Source organism: Triturus cristatus, chromosome 8 (genome assembly GCF_964204655.1).
Source record: "Triturus cristatus chromosome 8, aTriCri1.1, whole genome shotgun sequence".
Taxonomy (NCBI): domain Eukaryota; kingdom Metazoa; phylum Chordata; class Amphibia; order Caudata; family Salamandridae; genus Triturus; species Triturus cristatus.
In genome coordinates this window covers 1,102,653,809-1,102,671,104 of record NC_140591.1, presented here as the reverse complement: position 1 = coordinate 1,102,671,104, position 17,296 = coordinate 1,102,653,809, and the positions used below count along the sequence as shown (strand labels likewise).

At 45.6% G+C, this 17,296-nt stretch overlaps 1 protein-coding gene and 1 pseudogene across 4 annotated transcripts in view; both read left to right on the top strand.

Moving 5' to 3' along the window:
* Nucleotides 1–500: 500 nt before the first annotated feature.
* The window catches only part of CDKL5 (cyclin dependent kinase like 5), a 1,167,948-nt gene continuing 1,151,152 nt past the window's right edge, over nt 501–17,296 (top strand). For all 4 annotated transcript variants that reach the window (XM_085622653.1, XM_085622651.1, XM_085622652.1 and 1 more), the window contains exon 1: nt 501–683. The gene's annotated coding sequence lies outside the window, so the exon portion shown is untranslated. The remainder of the gene's footprint in view (nt 684–17,296) is intronic.
* Nucleotides 9,095–17,296, top strand: part of LOC146805442 (forkhead box protein F2 pseudogene) — a 36,123-nt pseudogene continuing 27,921 nt past the window's right edge.

Below are 17,296 nucleotides of genomic sequence, written 5' to 3'. Positions count from 1 at the left end.
TCTGTTTTGGCTGGGGGATCTTTAGAAGCCTCTTGTCTTGCTGGCTCGGTTGCCCTTCAGTTTTTTCTCTCACTATGTTTCTTTTACTGTAGCTATCCTACTTTTGCGAGCTTCTTGCATTACTTTGGGGTGTTGTGTAGTTGTTGAAGCTCAGGTGGTGCGTATTCTTTTTTGCTATATCACATCACCTCCACGTGCCTATCCTAATTTGTCACCGCTATTGTTTCTTTTGCAACGTAGTTTACTTTTCTTCATTTATTTTCTTACTTTCTCCCTTTCGCCTACTTTTCCTCTTATTCAATTTGTTTCCCCTCTCCTCTTACTGCGTCTTTCAGCCGGGCACGCGCTTAGCCTGTGATGCGTTCGCGCTCTTCCTTTCGCTGCATAGGGGTCTTCTCAGAAAAAGCGCGCGCCTGTGCGGCTGACGCATGCGCCTTAAACATGATCTTTCTCAGGAGCAAAATCAGGCGCTCCCGTGAAGATCATTGTGGTGCACATGCGCAGTGGGTGCCAGGGACCGATTCTAATGGGCAACTGAATCTGTCATAACAGCGCTAGGCAGGGGAGGCTCAGAGCAGCGGAGGAGGCTGCGGCGGCGCAGCCGGGGGAGTGGAGGCTGCTGCGGCGACAGAGGAGGAGGCGGAGAGGACAGCTTTGCCTCCCGAAGAGAACAAGCTGCAGAGGTTAGTGTCACCCCCACCATGCACACCCCGGGCACCAGCGGCCGCCCCCCTTGGCATACGCACAACATTCCGTCAGGTTTGATATTAACACATTCCCTTGAACAGGTATCTTTCTCCTTTCTGTCGACTGGACTGGGCTCTCTCCTGGAACAGGTATATATATCCCCGCAGGCTAGCCAGGACTCGCAACTAGACAGCAACCTTCCTGGCAACCAAGGGCAACACCCCCACATCCAGTCAGGTAGGAACCCTTCACTCATACTAGTCAGCACCGTCCCCAAGGGCCGAGCATCTCCCACTCACCCACACAGTACCCGCCCCCAGTTAGGTAGCATCGACTTCACTGCATAGGGAGTACCCCGCTAACGTGGACCTGCCAACCTCGCCCCCTCCAGCGACAGAGCCCCTCCTGCAGACCGGGCAGCACCCCACCTCCCAGGCAGCACCCTCCGACCTCAGCTCGAGCAGTCTGTGCTTGTCTCCCGGGCTCCTTGTGGGTAGCAGCCACTGCGCCGGAGCTGTCATTAATTGGCATCGCTCTATCTTCTCTCGCTGCTGTCAGCACCACCCCTGCTGCTTCCCATCCTATTCCTCGCCGCCCTTTGCCCAAGCCTTCCATTTTGCCCAAATATGCCAACCTTGCGGAGTCGGCTGTCCTATTTTTACACCTTGTTGCTGTGTTATGTGACTGCACCCCTTCCTCTCTTGCGGGGTTCCTATGAGTAATAGAAGACTGGTCCCTCACGCTCTGCGATTAGTGCTCAGTAGCCTGATGTCATTTACATTGCAGTTCCAGGCCGAAGAAATGCCCGCCAAACTAGCTAAAGATGCAACCAGTGCGTGGCTCGCATCTCACCCAGGAGTCCCACTCCTGGCACCTGCAGCTGACCCGTGATAATTCTTTCTTTCCCCTATTGTAATATGTCACTTGTAATCAGCGTTTTCAAGAAAAAGGCATGCATTTAAAGGCCAGATATCCATAGTGCGGGAAGGGCACTGACCAGAGTGCTTTTGACTGCTGAACATGGCTTTCTGCCAGCGCATTAACATGTTTCGTGTGAACCAGCTGGGTTTAAGTGTAGATCATTGTGTTTCTGTAGTTTGGGCTCCGGGTTACCTGGCGCTTGTCTGTGGTTATATATGCATAGTTGGACTTGTTGTCTAAAGGGACCATTGTTTAGAAAATATTTATGAATGAATGAGGTGGTTGTACATCACATCACGATGTATCTACCTCCTTACTGCTTTAAATGAAAAGGCCGTGCCAGGCTCTGTGGACAAAAGTTGCTTTCCCCTGCTTATGACTATCAAAAGCCAGTGCGCCAGCTGGTCAGGATTTATGAAGTCAAAGTGCTGTCATTTAGAATTCAACGCTGTTTTGCCAGCACTTTTGAACAAAAGGGATTTTTTTAAATGCTTTTCTTGGTTTGTCAAATAAGCATACCAACATGTTTGTATTTTCACAGCGTGAGTACTATCCATTCTCATCAAAGTTGCAGTTTTGACACAAGGACATTTCTCTATTTTAAACATTTTTCCAGCTTAACGTGTACCACAAAGTTCTATCATAACTTTCAAAGCGTCATTCCCAAGATTTCCCTAGTTCATTATTGCTGCTTCAGTTGCATGCATGTCTTCCAAAATTGCCCTTCCTGCTACCTGTGTGGTTGACACTGTAGAGGGCCATGGGCAAAATACTGCGTTATATTGTTTGGAAGGTTGGACCCTGCAATGAAGTTGGGTGACAGCACATAGAACCACTCTTGACATAAAAAAATACAATTGCAGATGATTTAGGTAAGATATGGCCCTTTCTTAATTAGCCTCATACAGAGGTTTGTGAGGTACGTGTTTCACAGATAAAAATCCTGGTAGGGTGGAAGAAGCGTTTTGCCTTTGCAAGGTTCTTTAACATTAATTTATTGAGTCACTCGTGCCTATGGAACAACAGAGTCTGGGTTACAAAGTTATTTAAACGATGCTATTATAAATATGTCGTGTTACAACTAATATCATCTTTTGATGAAGTCATATTCAGTTGATGTCAATAAACAGTATTTGTGCATGCAGCACATGTAAACAAAATTGGTGATTGCCCATTGTTTTATTTTCTGGTGTTAAATGTTCCCACTAGACTAGTGGAATTCGTCGGTTCAGATTAAAAAGCCTGATGTTGAGGATTATCTCAGTGCAGCAACACCAAATTTAGGCAGTGCCAACAGTTTGCACTAATATGCCAAGTTAATCATAAGGACACATAAATACATATTTCCTGCCACTACTCTTATTTTTTTCTTTCTGGAGTGATGTCTTCCCCTAATTGTCTGCAGTAAAGGAGGAATAATAGCTACTTAATGTCTGCATGATTATGACTAGTTCAAGTCCAAATGGAATCGGGCATAACACTCTATCCATTCTAAATGACAATTGCCCAGGCATTGTTGGATCCAAAGCCTCCCAGTTCCACAGGTAATACTTGATGGCAGGAAGTTCTTGAAACTTATAGAGTTGACCCCTAGCAATATATACAAGATTTGAGTGCATGATAACATTTTTATCGCAAACCTTTGCCAAAGTTACCAAGATTTACAACGAACACCAAAAGTATACCTTCCTACCTTCTCTTAATGTTTATATTATATAGAATATATGACATGTTTATATCACGTTCTTGCCATTTATATATTGTGTATACTTTACAATAAATTAAATATAACAGCAAAAAATTATAACATTAAAAAATATGTTCCATTAATTTAGTTATAGTTCATAATTTATACAATACCCTTTCAGGCTTAGAGTGACGCATACATTAAGCAAAAAAAAGAAGCAGTGAACTCTGAGTTTAGATGGAGAGCAGCTCCTTTATATGGAGCACCAAACAACACCACCACAACTCTAAATCTGCTCAACTCAAATGTCTGTTTTTCTAGCAGAGTTTTCAAGTATATAATTAACACATTGCCATCCACTCCGAACTTGAAAGTGACAAAGCCTTTTGCCATTTTTACACCCAAGTCTTTTACCATAGGATTAGTTAGTGCCATCCACACCGAGCTAAAAAATGACAAAAGCCTTTTACTACTCCAGGCACAGTATTACAGCTTTGGTTGAGTAAACTACCATCTATACCAACCTCAAATGAATAAAAGCAACCCCTGGCACATTATTTTTAACATATTGTTAACGAAGCCCACTAGTAATGGAGCAGTGTACATACGATTAAATGAATGTACTGCAGGTGGGTGTTGTGGCATGTTCACCTGACATATTAGTTGTGGGGAAAGAGTGGTTATGGTAGTACAAAAGACATTTTGTTTTTAACTTCTTAAAACAAACTGGGCAAGTATTAGTGCAAAGCAAGTACAAGATCAAATAATTTCAAAAGATTGGTGCCTTAGTGAAGCGGGTGTATCGCAATGTGTTTTTTTACCCACACAATTTCCAGAGATTTGATGGTTATTGAAATGGATGAATATAAATAATTGAAGAGCTTGTGGATTATGCAAAAAACCTTGAAAGTAATGTGGGCTGGAAGGCGGAGCAATTTGAGAGGGTGATTGGGGTATTTAGCATCCAGGATGAAACATGGGCCAGGACTGAACCCTGTTTCCTGGGACTGAGGGTAAAGCAAAGAGGTCAATTTGATGGCTTTATGCATCATCTCTATTTGGCATGAATAGGGACTAATCAGTGAATTTAACACTGGGAGGAGTAATGCAGGGTATGAGTGTTCTCAAAACTTAGCTGTAAAGAGGTGTTGAGACCTTATTTGAGAAGTGTCTACATTGGTAGAGTTGCAAGTCCAGAATACAACTCGGAGATTTATCAGTGTAGACAAAAATAGTAAGAATTCTGTTCATGTTGAGGTGGGATTACTAGTATTGAACTAGCTTTGTGGAAGCAATGTAAGCACGCAGATATTATCCAGTCTTGGAGGGATTATATTTTAAGTCAAAGGTCAAAAGTACCCACTTCACTCTGTACCTGGGACAGCCACTAAGATTATGGGCAACCATTCCGGACAAGGTGTAACTGGATGTCTTCGGCAATCTGGTAGCTGAAGATGCCCTAGGTGGTCAAAATATCTCCTGGTGGCTTCATGTGATGTTAAATCGTATGGGGAACAGTATTGAAGAAAGGGATGCCCTTCATGTTTAAACAATTTTGGGGGCCTGCAGGCATCCATTATCACAAACTATATTAAGCACCCAATTTAATATTTGACCCGGCCGAGACTACTCGCCTGCCAAATTTAGAAATGACCATCAAGCCTGTGGTCTAAATTAGGTGGATTGTCATAGAGGTCCGCTTCTGACATCCCTTACTGCGTTTGGCCGTCGGAGGGGTGCAACCATGGTGGAGACCGGAGGTGGAACAAGATCTCAGAGACCACCTGGGCGAATGCCCTCTACACCTCCAACCATGCTACCGTCACCAACCTCGAACAGAGAGTGAGAAACGTCAACACCTGGATTACCCATTATTTTAATAGAATCAGAGGGCAGGCAGAGGGCGAAGCTGTTGTGGTGTGTTTGTTGTCCCTGGGTGCGGCTCAGTACACTGCTGCTGCTGCTCGTTCATTGGCTGATAGCCACGGGGACTTTGCCTGCTTGCTGCTGCTGCCACAAGGGACTCTCTGTCCCAGGAACCATCTCGCCAGCAGGAGTGGCACGGAGCAGCTGATCGCGCTCAAAAGAGCGCCTGGACTCCTGCGATGCGGGACGCCATGGGGACTTTGCCTGCTTGCTGCTGCTGCCACTAGGGACTCCCTGTCCCAGGAACCATCTTGCCAGCAGGAGGGGCCAGGAGCAGCTGATCGCGCTCAAAGGCACGCCTGCACTCTCGGGAAGTGCACGGGCCAAGGGCGGGCCCGTCCTTGCCCGTCAGAGCCCGGACGAGCCTGGGCTGGGCCACACCCCTTGGTTTTGATTTTGGAGCCTAAAGAACATTTTCCTCACTGGATTGCCCACTTAAGGTTAGTGCCATCAATTTGTACAGTCTACTATCTCCAAATACGCAAGCCAAGGGGAACTCTGCATGTGTATTCGATCTCCGTCCAACCTTTTCCTTGACAGAAATACCTGTAAATGTATTATTCGATTGAATAGCGGTGGGAAGCTGTTAACTTTAGCCTCCTGGGATTTGTAACAGAATCAAGTAGCAATTACTCTCTAGTATTCTCAGAACTATTGTCATCCACGATCATGGGCAAACCAAAATCAGTCACCGCTGCCCAACCTGCATTGTCACTACAACCTACCTCAATAGATAAAATGCTGCAAAGAGCAATAGGAGCTGTAGCCACGGAGACAGAATGGCGCCTTTCACTAACCCCAATTATAGCCCCGTGTTCTTCCACCCAGGAACTTTGTACCCTGTCCCCGCCCATACCATTAACACTGGATCCAACACCTGAACCCCCAAGGACACGCACAAAGGTCTGTGTAACCTCCAACACTGAACCACCTCTGGCAAACAACATCAAAAGGAAAGGGACTACCTCTGGACCAAAGTGGAGAAAACCAACAGCGAACATGGCAAAGAACAGCAATATAGGGGAAGAAGGAACAGAGGATATACTGCAGGCTAATCATGAACAACCACCCTGGGTGTGACATTTGATGATGGACCTACAATCCCAAGTTAGGACCATCATAAAGGAGGAACTTAAGTCACTAACGGACCGGGTTGACAATCTGTCACTATTAGTTGACAACTGGGCGGGCAAAGTAGAGCTAACCCACAAGGAGGTGGAGACAACCAAATCTCTAGTCCAGCAAATAGCTCCTGTTGCCACAAATCTACCCACCTCAGCCCCAAACCAAGAGATAGATCCTAACAGGCCCAAACCAACAAACTCGAACGCAGCTGATTCCCCAGGGAAAAATCCATCTTGCCAAAATTCAGCCATAAGGGACCATCCGCAGGCAGCTCCCCATGAGAACACCGCGGAGAGCATCCCCAGGCTACACCCTGGGGGGGCAGCAGGATCAGCTTTCTGGCAGTTAGGCTCTACCTCTGGGAATAGGGAACACCTAGCAATCTCTGAAAAAGTCTCAGCAGAAGAGATTGCTTCTCCACGTATTAATCTCCCCCCGGCTTCAACACCATATGTCGTTGTATTAGTAGGAGTACCAAAAGTGAGAAAGGGATGCAGGGAGTCCTACCATGAACTAAAAAATAAATGTATTTTCTGGCTGGTTAAACACAGGCAATTCTTATACAAAGACACAAAGGAAATACTCTTCACTCGTAGGGTAAGTTGGGTGGGCTGGAGACCAAAAGATGTCTCTGGGGACTGTATAGTGATAAACTTCAGGGACCCGCGGATTGTGATGTCACTCTTAGAGTGTGGATGCCAGAGGGAGACTGGGGTATAGCCTCCCTCCCCCTGGGATATTTTTACCCCCCAGGATTAAACCCCCAGATCAGGAGAAGGACTGCTAGTGACAGGGTTGCGAGGTTGGAGGAAAGGCCAATGCTCAGCCAGAATTGAGACCTCAGTCTACTACCCCTGTATAGCATTCTTGTTGCAAACAGATGTAGTCCTTTAGACTAGATAGACTGACTCACTCTCAATGGGCCGCCCCACCAAAGCTTTGGCTTCCAAGCAGAGAACAAGGCCAAAGTATTCCACCCGGATGCTCTCTCACATCAAGGTGGTCCTGGGAAGCATACGGGAGGACCAGAGAATGGTAGTGGCGGGAAGGGGAGCGATCTATCGAGTGTAACTCAGCAACCAACTAACGTGGGATATCCAACCCTCGAGCGACTGCAACACAAACGGAAGACAAGTAACTCACCCATACCCCCTTCCACAAAGCTTCCCTTTACAGCAGCGAGTATTAGCAACTCTGGCTATGACCAAGGGGCAGTGGGCAAGATGGGAATTAATAATCCACAGTGGGTGCACCCAAATTCCAGTTCCCTGGTCCCTACCCTTGTAACAATTGAAATGGATACACCTGGTTTGCAAATACTATCCTGGAACATAGCAGGACTCACCTCGAAACTGGATATACCAGACTGGGGGTCATTTATTGATCAACATGGACTATAAATGTTCCAGGAAACCTGGGCTAGAGAGCCAACACATAGAGCGGGATACGCGTCCTATACCATCCCAGCTGATAGGGGGGAGATGGGTAGGCCCTTTGGGGGTCTAACTATCTGGGTTTGCACACACCTTGGTTGTAAGGTCAAACAGATAGGAAATCCATCTCGTGACATCCTTTGCATTTTTTTAAGTTTCCCCCCTAAAAATAAAATCGCTCTGGTCAATGTCTACTCACGACCGGTCGGTTATGGCCAAACCTCCAATACTCTTGAAATACTGTCAACCTTTCTTTTAACAATACCAGATACCTACTGGATAATCATAGGAGGGAACTTTAATTGTCAATTTGAACCCCTGAATGGTCTTCCCAATAGTATCTCAAGCGAGGAGGACTCAGTTTGGGCAAGTCCAGATTCCACCATCCCGCCCATACGGGCCTGGACCCCGTTGGCCCTACAGATGCATGCACTCACGTTAAGTCACTCATTAAGGGCATGCAATGGCCGTCTAACATCAGACTGTCCGGGGAACCATACATACAACAGACCAGGGCATGCTTCAATCATAGATTACATCCTAGTGGACACCAAATCATGGCATAAGGTGTTATACTTTAAGATCATTCCCCGCCATGAGAGCGACCACAACGCCCTTGAACTAGATGTATCTGCCCCATATGACAGAAGCTCTCCAGGAGGGTTCTCACAACCCACCCCGGGACTTACTCAGGCCAACGGAGGTAGGAGAATTCGCTGGGGGGAACTCTTGCAATCCCAGACCAAGCTTGCCTCTCTATACCAAAAAATCATTCCCCTACTCACTGTAGCACACTCCCACTCAGAAATGACTGGCATTTCAACCTCCCAGATCATAGTTTCCAATAACCACAAAGACATGCTTTCTACTCTGGCTCCCTTTTTTGCTACTAATAGAAAGGTCAGGCCAAATAGAGATCTACACAATTTTTGGTACAATGACCATTGTAGAACAGCTAAATCAGACCTCCTAGTTGCTATTAAGGCAAATGATAGACCCCAAATCAAGGTAACCAGGGCAAGTTATAAACTAGCCATAGCAAAAGCTAGAAGCAACTGGGAGTGTGAAAAATGGGTCAATCTAAGAATCGCCCTGGAAAATCATGACATGCGGGCATTCTGGAATTTGATTAACACCCGAACAACCAAGGGCAAACTAGTGATTTCAGTAAACATAGGGGAGGAAGTCTGGAGAGCCCATTACAAATCCCTTTACGAATCTACTGCGAAGGAAGTTGGGCCGGTGGTAGTGACCCCTTCCCGCCTAGAACCTCCCAAACAAGATATCTATCCCTTTGTTCACTCTAAAGGAGATAATGGAAGCTCTGGGTAAGATCCTTCCTGGAAATGCACCAGGGCTGGATAAGATCCCGGGTGACCTTTTCCGCTCAGAATCCTCTATCTGGGCCCCCTGTTTGTGGACTCTGTTCAACGCCATCCTCCAAGGTATGGCAATTCCCTCACCCTGGGTTGGGGCAGAAATTATTCCAATCTATAAAAAGGGCTCCCCGTTGAGCCCAGCAAATTAGCGCCCCATCAGCTTGATCGATGTAAGCCAGAAAATCTACGCATGCGTCCTTCTGGGCCGATTACTGGCTTGGATAGAAGAACACAACATACTCACACCCCTCCAAGCTGGGTTTAGGGCCAAGATCTCCACCATCGACCAAATCTTCAGACTACAGCTTCTGTTCTGGAAGACTGTGAGCATCGAGGGTGGCAGCCTCTATCTCATTTTTGTGGACCTTAAATCCGCTTTTGATTTAGTTCCGAGGGATAAATTGTGGGAGATACTAATAGATCTAGGGGCTCCAGACTACCTCTGCCACGAGATGAAACATCTGCACTAAGGAAACTTTGCTCAAATAAGGTATGGCAAAAACGGAGAGCTCTCAGCCCCCTTCCCGGTTAAAAAAGGCGTACGTCAAGGCTGCGTCCTGGCTCCAACTCTCTTTTCCCTTTTCATTAACGGTTTAATAGAATTCTTGTTGGCAGGAAAAGACATTGACGCACCCCGGCTAGTGAACCGGAAGATACCTGCTCTGATGTTTTCAGATGACACCCTCTTGCTTTCAAAATCCCCTATGGGCATGCAAAGGGTCCTCGATGCATTTAGCGCCTTCTGTAAAAAGACGGGTTTGGAGATCAATCTACAGAAAACCAAATACATGGTTTTCAACGCAAAAAATCATTCTCGCCCAAACCCCTCTTTAGACGGAAGGGCGCTAGAAAGGGTGACGATCTTCGAATATCTTGGGATTACTTTAACCGAGAAAATGGACTGAGGGGCACAAATAAAAAAAGCCAACCTAAAATTGGGCCAGGCATCGGGGGGCATTCTAAAGGTATACAACAAATGCTCTCACAAGGTAATAGGCCCAGCAGTTGAAGTTTATAAGGTCCAGGCAAGGGGTGCAACTCTGTACGGGGCAGAATTATGGGGACACTGCTTCAGTACCTCTCTTTCGTCAACAGAAAACTCCTTTATTAGACAGCTTCTACGACTTCCTGTTAGCTCCCCTTTAACCCCCCTTAGGCTGCATCTTGGAATTAGCCCCATAGCAGATGAAATAGCTCTAAGACCACTTCTCTTCTGGCGACGTCTGTGGAGCACCCCAGAGCTTGCCCCATATAGGGATGAATTAAGGGAAGTTATGAGTATGCTTGGTGTGGAAAAATTGCCTTGGGTAGCGCACATAAGGAATACATGTCATGCCCTGGGGAGGGAAAATTTGTGGAGCTCAGTCAAAGATTCTAGTATTGTGACCCCGGGAAAGGCATTGATTGAGAACTACAGAGAGCTAAAAATGACCCTGCTATGGAGCACTTCCTCAGGGAGCCTATCACAAAGGTTTATGGATATAAAACTAGTATATCGGCTAGAACCAGTATTGGATGATATCCAACCTCTCCTCGCAAAGAAACTGTGCATCCAGTTCAGACACCTGACACTTCCACTCCGATCGTTCACCACTAAGTGGTTGGGCAGCCGCAGTCGGGCTTGTCCCATGTGTCCGAACGTGGAGGACACCGAAGTGCACATACTTTTCTTTTGCCCTGCCTACAGGAGACCTAGGTACCGCTGGCTGGTCCAGCTGTGTAAGAACACGGGCCTCTAAGACATTGTTCTGAGACCCTCAGACAGTTAAAGTATGACACCCAAATGCCTATAGCCTTCTCTATCTCACAGTTTTTGTATTTTATGTTGCATATTCGTAGCGCTATTCTGAAAATGGAGTCAACGAGGCTATAGGCCAACAAATGTCCATTATCAGTCATTAATGATTTTTCTTAGAGGGCAGGCGCGTTTCCCTGTTAATGTTGTCTGGATTCCCTTTTCTTGTCTTTTTTATTCTGTATATAACTAGGTTTTAAAGGATAATCTAATAACAACCCCACGTTGTATCTGACACTGCTGCTAACTTTCTGTATCTGGTCTTTTGCTTGTTAATCAGTGCAACATGCGATTGTCCACATAGGACTGCACTTGGCCACTTTTTCTGCTAACTAGAAATTCAGAAAGATTGGGAAAAATATATTGCCCCCGGACACCCTTCTTTTCTAATCATATGTATTATGTAGGTGCCTTTTCCCTTAAGGTAATGTAAGATATCTTCTTAATTTTAATCGAAGCACTATCGTGGCTAATACTGCTAATAGAATCGTCCCCATCAAGAGGAACATCCAGAGAAAATCCTACAAAAAGTCCAGCTGGTACACCCCAGAACTCAGAACAGTGAAATGAGACAGCAAACTGTTGGAGAGGCGATGTCGTGCCAGCAAGGACATCTCTGACAGGGCAGTCTTCAAGACCTCCCTCAACCTCTGCCACCACCTGCTGAGGGCAACAAAAAAGACAGCCTTTGCCCTATGCTTCGAAACCAGTGCCAACAACAACAAGGAACTTTTCAACATTGTTAAGGATTTCTCCAACCCGGCTGCCAGTGAAAACAACATGATACCCTTACAGGAGCTGTGCAAAAACCTTGCCCACTTTTTCCACAACAAGATCGCAGCCATATGCAGAAACTTTGATCCTCAACCCACACCTATGGACTTCCTCAACAGATACAATACCACCATAACCTACCCAAACCACAAACTGATCATCTGGAACATCCTCTCCACCCAGGACACCATCTCCACCATGAAATCCATCCACTCGGGGCTCGGGGCTCGGAGCTCCCACTGACCCATGCCCGTATCACAGCATTAACCTCGGAAACCAAAGGATCGGCCAGGAACTCACCACCCTACCGAACACCTCTAGCATCGCAATATTTCTTGATGCCTGGAAACACGCCGAAGTTAGACTACTACTCAAAAAACCCACTGCTGACCCCAGCGAGCTCTAAAACTACCAGCCAAGCTCCCTGCTCCCATTCCCAGTAAAAGTACTGGTAAAGAACATCAACAATCAACTCATGACACACCTGGAGCAGTAACAGCTACTCAACGCCTCCCAATCTGGCTTCCGCAGCAATCACAACTCCGAAAATGCCCTGACCGCAGCCACCGATGACATCCGAACCCTCCTCGACTGAGGAGAAACAGCAGCATTGATCCTCCTCAACCACTTGGCAGCCTTTGACACTGTATCCTTCCTTCCCCACCGGAAGAACCCAGAGTATCCACCTCCCACCTTTCACCTCTGAACCCAAGGAGACCACCTTTGGTGTCCCCCAGGGGTCATCCCTTGGCACCTCTCTCTTCAACACATATATGACCCCGCTGGCCAACATCGTCAGATCAAAGAGAACTAGCTATGGGATGGGTGCTCCTAGTGAATGTTTGTTCTATGGAAAACACATTTTGGTTTTTAGAAGGCCCTCACTCACCAACCTAGTTGGTGACATATTTCATCATCGGGCCCCACCCAAGGCACCGAGTGCACCTTGGGTGTGCTACGAAGCCTGGATACAGCGCAACCGGTTTTGTGCCGTGAAAGTGCGGTGAAGGTGGGTGAGTGAATGTTAAAAAACTGTCCAATGGTTCCCACGGAACAAAAAGGACTATTTTAATGTATGGGGTTTTAAAAGTCCAACTATGTGGCGCACGCGCTAAGGTGCGTTATGTGATAGAGTATATTTTCCTCTAATGGCGAATTCTCAGAGAGTATCTGGAAAATGCCCCATGAGTTCCATGTGGGGGCCCGACCTGTAGTCACACTTTTGTCAAGGTCAAAGACCCGCCTCGGTACCTACTGCGGCTGTCATGGAGCTCCACTTTTCTAGACCACCACTCAACTTGCACTATTCATAAAGTCCTGAAGAAAGCCATCCCACTAAAGAGAGCATGGCTGAAACATGTTGACTTACTTTAGACCTCCTAAGATATCCTCCTCTCGTTTTTAATTACTGTCAAGGGCCCATACAATAAAATCATTCTTTTTGTTCCGTGGGACTCATTGGACAGTTTTTTAACATTCACTCACCCACCTTCACCGCACTTTCATGGCTCAAAACCGGCTCCGCTGTATCCAGGCATCGTAGCACACCCAAGGTGCACACGGTGCCTTGATTGGGGCCTGATGATAAAGCATGTCACCAACTAGGTTGGTGAGTGAGGGCCTTCTAAAAACCAAAATGTGTTTTCCATAGAACAAACATACACTAGGAGCACCCAACCCAATTGCTAGTTCTCTATGATACATACATATTATACCCGCAGAAGTGAATTAGCTCCAGTACCTTTCCGCTCTCTCCCTTTGATATTTATCATCAACATCATCAGATCCCATGGTCTCAACATATATTCCTATTCAGACAACACCCAACTCATCCTCTCACGACGACCCCACCACCACCAGAACCAACTACCAAAGATGCATGACAAACGTCACCAGCTGGATGACAAACAACTGTCTGTATCTGAACACAGACAAGACGGAAGTACTGATCTTTGGCAACAGCAGCAACACATGGAATGACTCTTGGTGGCATTCAGATCTAGGACCCACACACACTCCCTCCAACCATGCCAGAACCTCGGAATCATCATTGACAACAAGCTTACCATGAAATCAGAGAACAATGCCATCTCATCCACCTGCATCGTCACTCTGCACATGCTACGTAACATCTTCAAGTGGCTACCCCTACACATGAGACACACCGTGACAGAGACCCTTATCAGCAAACAACTGGATTTCGGCAACGCCCTCTACTTAGGAATCACTGCACACCACCTACAGAGACTTCAGACCATACAGAACGCCGCAGCCAGACTCATCCTTGGCCTTCACCGACGAACCCACATCACACTCTACCTCAGGCAACTCCACTGGCTCCCCCACAGAAGAGGTGCCTATTCAAGCTGCTGACCCACGCACACAAGGCTCAACAGAACCAAGGAGCCGCATACATTAACCAGAGCTGGAACTTCCAGCAACCATCAAGAAGACTACATTACTCCTCCCTTTCACTTGCCCATGCATCTACCGAAGCAGAGGTGGAGAACACTCCTCCCATATCACAGCAAAGACCTGGAACAGCCTCCCCACGCACCTCCAGACCATCACCTCACTTCCGAAATTCCGAATGGCTCTCGAGACCTGGTTGTTCAAATAAGCCTTTGGGGCCTTGCAAGCGCCTGGGTACCCTATTGGGTGAATAGCTGTGTATTATAAATCCTGATTGATTGACCTATGGTCCTCCTGCATTTACACCTGTGGTCCAGACCATCCTCTTAGCGGTAAGGATACTCCATTGTGACAGAGTATTCTTACCACCAAGGTTTAAATCAGCCCCTAAATGTAATAATTTTGGCAAAAAATGTTTCTGTATTGGGTGATTGCTCGTGATGATGTATTTCCTACAAAGGGACATTTTATCCTTGATGGTAATGGGCAGAACAGATTTTACAATCAGGAAGTATTTTTTCCTTCTGCAAATTGACAATTTGTATTTCCAGTGGTAATACAATTTACTGGGGTAATGGCAATTACCTCAACATACATTTTTCTCAACCAATTCCTTACAATATGAGACTTCTGTCTCTCACACAGAACTAGTTTACAACTGTAAAACGAAAATTGTGAGATTGTTTAAAAATGCTAGTGGCATCATGTCAGCCAGCAGTGGTTTGTCTTCCAGAACATCACTGGGCTCTCAGTAGGATGCCCTTGATTTGGGTGGCCTGCTAGGTCTTTGTTTTTATTAATAGCAGGTCCTTGTGAGACTGGGTGAGGACCAATGTTTCGTTGTCCAAGAGACCATATAAGCAGGAAGTGCTTGTGTTGGTTTCTGTGGTGGAAGACTCACTTCTTTACAGGTAGAATCATTTGATTAGAGTGCCCCACACTGCCTACCATGATGTATAAGAAATGCTCCAGAAAATATCCCAATGTTGAGAATACCCCTGATCTCCTAATTCACAACATTTGGAAATGAGGGCGCTGTCCAGCAGATAGTTCTGCTGAATTGCATGATAGAACTTCCTTCTCTAAGGTCCGCAGATAGGGGGGTCAAAATGAAGAAGAACCTGAGGAAGACGCCATACGGGGAAATTTTTGGACCTTTCTGACTCCCTTCAGCATCTTTGGTGTAAACGTTCATTCCCACACCTGGAGCAGGAGAAGGGGAAGATCTCTTGTTGCACTACCAATGAATAGAGCCTTCGTCTCTTCCTCTGCTTGATAGTTGGTAAAGTGTTGACACTGGAGTGGAAGGAGTGGAAATCATTTCAAGATTTCTTATGAAGAGGTATCCTTTCGAAGACTTTGCAGAGGATCCCCCCCACCCCAATTCTTAAAGTTTATTAATTATTGGCTTGGTTGACTTAACAGGGGGCCAGTATTTTGGATCCATTTGATAAGGACATCGAGGTGGCTGTTGAAAGGGAATATTTTCCTTCCAATTTCTCTGTTAGACCAGCACATATGCTATGTACACTGTTCATTCTTTTTATAAGGCATTTCCGGGTCTGGCTGAGCAGATGCAACACAGTCAGGATTACATAGCGGCTTTGGCTTTAATGGAACAACAAGTAAGGTTCCTTTCAGATATCTCTTTTGACAGCCTCTGTGGAACTGCTGCTGGAGCTGGTGTAGCTATTTCTGCAAGGAGAAGTATTTGGATGAGCTCATTGAAAGCAGATGCTACCCAAAAGTCCAAACAGACGCTTCTTCGTTTTACTGGGAAAATCGCTGTTTGGGGCCACAGTTGACAGGGCTAATAAAGAAGTCTGCAGAACTTTGGAAATTATTGTTTCATCTCTGTTCTTTCTCAAGGGGTCACAGGTTTGTCTATCAAAGATGTTTTCATCCTCCTGCTCTATCAAGGGACACCAGGACCTAGCCCTCCGCAGTTTCTCATGTTCCTGTGTATTGTGCACATTATTTTGAGGCTTTAATTCCTCTTTAGTCCTCTTTTTTCTTTGACGTACCTCGGCGGCACTATGGTTATTTGTAACTGCACGGGCATTGGCCCGGTATGGCCACCATGCTTTATACAATTGTTAGAGGTCAGAATGATTGGGAAATATATATAAAAAATACATATATTTATTTTGTTTAGTTTTGCCCTACTGCCCTTGTCCTGAGGAGGCCAAAAAGTACATCTAAGGCTGAAACGCGTCAACATATATTATGGAAGAGTCCCTTCAATTTTGAATGGTCCTATACCTTTGTTGATGACACAATAGTCATAGGAAAATAAGTCCTTATTTTGCCTTAAGTGTCGATTTTGACTACCTCCATGTGTATCACTCAGAATATATGGGTGTACACGAGTGTTAACGTGATTGGGTATTGACAATATATAGTTGTTTGTACTATTTTTTGGTATATATATTTTTCACATGTTATTTTGTGTATAATTATGTGTATTATTTTGTGATTAGATGCCACTGTATATGTGTGTCTTTTCTAATTAGATAATATGTTTGGAAATAATTTAAAGCTGAAGAGAGAGTAATTAAGGGTGCTCAACTCATAAATTAATATCTGTATATTAATTCCTCCGTACCCATTACCTTTTGTGTACATATCAAGGGATACTGGGCAGCTTTTTCGAAGTAGGGGTCTAGGACTGGGGCCTCTGCTGCAGACTAATCTGGGTCACAGCCATGACTATCTTCCTCATTCTTTCATGAATCATTTTCCTGTCATAAGGCCAATAAAGAACTGTTGAGATGTCTGGCATGCTTCAGTGTTGGATGCCTGGGGCCTGAGCATCATCAACCAGGGGTACAGGACTAATTTCACAGACATTCTGCTAGAACACGTTTTAGTCACCCCCATCTCCTTGCTGTATAGTACTCCCAACAGGTGTTGACCAAAAAAGCTCAAGACCTACTGGACAGGGCATTGATTGTTCCAATTCAACATGCAAAATGGAAACAGGACTTCTACGCCATCCTTTTTTTAATCAGAAGGCATCACAAAAGTGTCACTCTGTGTTGGACTTAAAAACAAAGACACCTTTTTCCCAAGAAAAACATTCAAGATTGTCACTTTGCAGTCAGTCCTCTTATTTTTACACCAGGGAACTCCTTGATTACTTAGACCTTCTCAATGC